This window comes from Sinocyclocheilus anshuiensis, unplaced genomic scaffold, assembly GCF_001515605.1.
Source record: "Sinocyclocheilus anshuiensis isolate Anshui unplaced genomic scaffold, SAMN03320099.WGS_v1.1 scaffold2551, whole genome shotgun sequence".
Taxonomy (NCBI): Eukaryota; Metazoa; Chordata; class Actinopteri; order Cypriniformes; family Cyprinidae; genus Sinocyclocheilus; species Sinocyclocheilus anshuiensis.
Window position 1 is genome coordinate 3,820 of NW_015558706.1, and position 606 is coordinate 4,425.

A 606-nucleotide genomic window follows, 5' to 3' on the forward strand; every position below is an offset into this window, starting at 1 on the left:
TTTAACACACACTGGCAGATTAAGCACGACTGATGTGTGTCAGCATGAAATTGCTCTGCCTGATCGCTCAACCCGCGAGCTCGCCGTTGCTTCCGCCGAGGTAACTGGGAGGAGAAAAACATGAGCGGGGAGGCGGGGCCGCCTTCCGCGAACGAACAGGGGCAGACTGCTTTCGTGGTAACAGCAGCCCGTGTCTGTGAGCGCAGTCATAGTGACACACACAATTCGAAGCTGCCAGTGGCAGCATCTGCTCCGATCTACTTAGGAGGATAGAGCCGCTCGATGTAAAGTGGGACGCTGATCCTTACGTGTGAGACACGGATCGAAGCGCAGCGGGGACAGCGAGTACGCAGGCTCTGTGTCGGCATGAGAGCGCTCAGACCCGGTTGCTTAGTTCCCAGGCTTCGCCGTTTCTCTCTCCGAGGCTTGCTGAGAGAGGAGAAATGTGAGAGCGGGGCTGTATAGTGAAAGGCGGTCCACGAGTGGAGAAAAGCGAGACTCATGCTCGAGTGAGCATTCTGTCTTAGTAAGCGCGTAGCTCACTGCCCTTCTGCCGCGGATCCGAGTGCAACGGAGAGAGAGCACGCAGGCACAGTGCCGGCATGA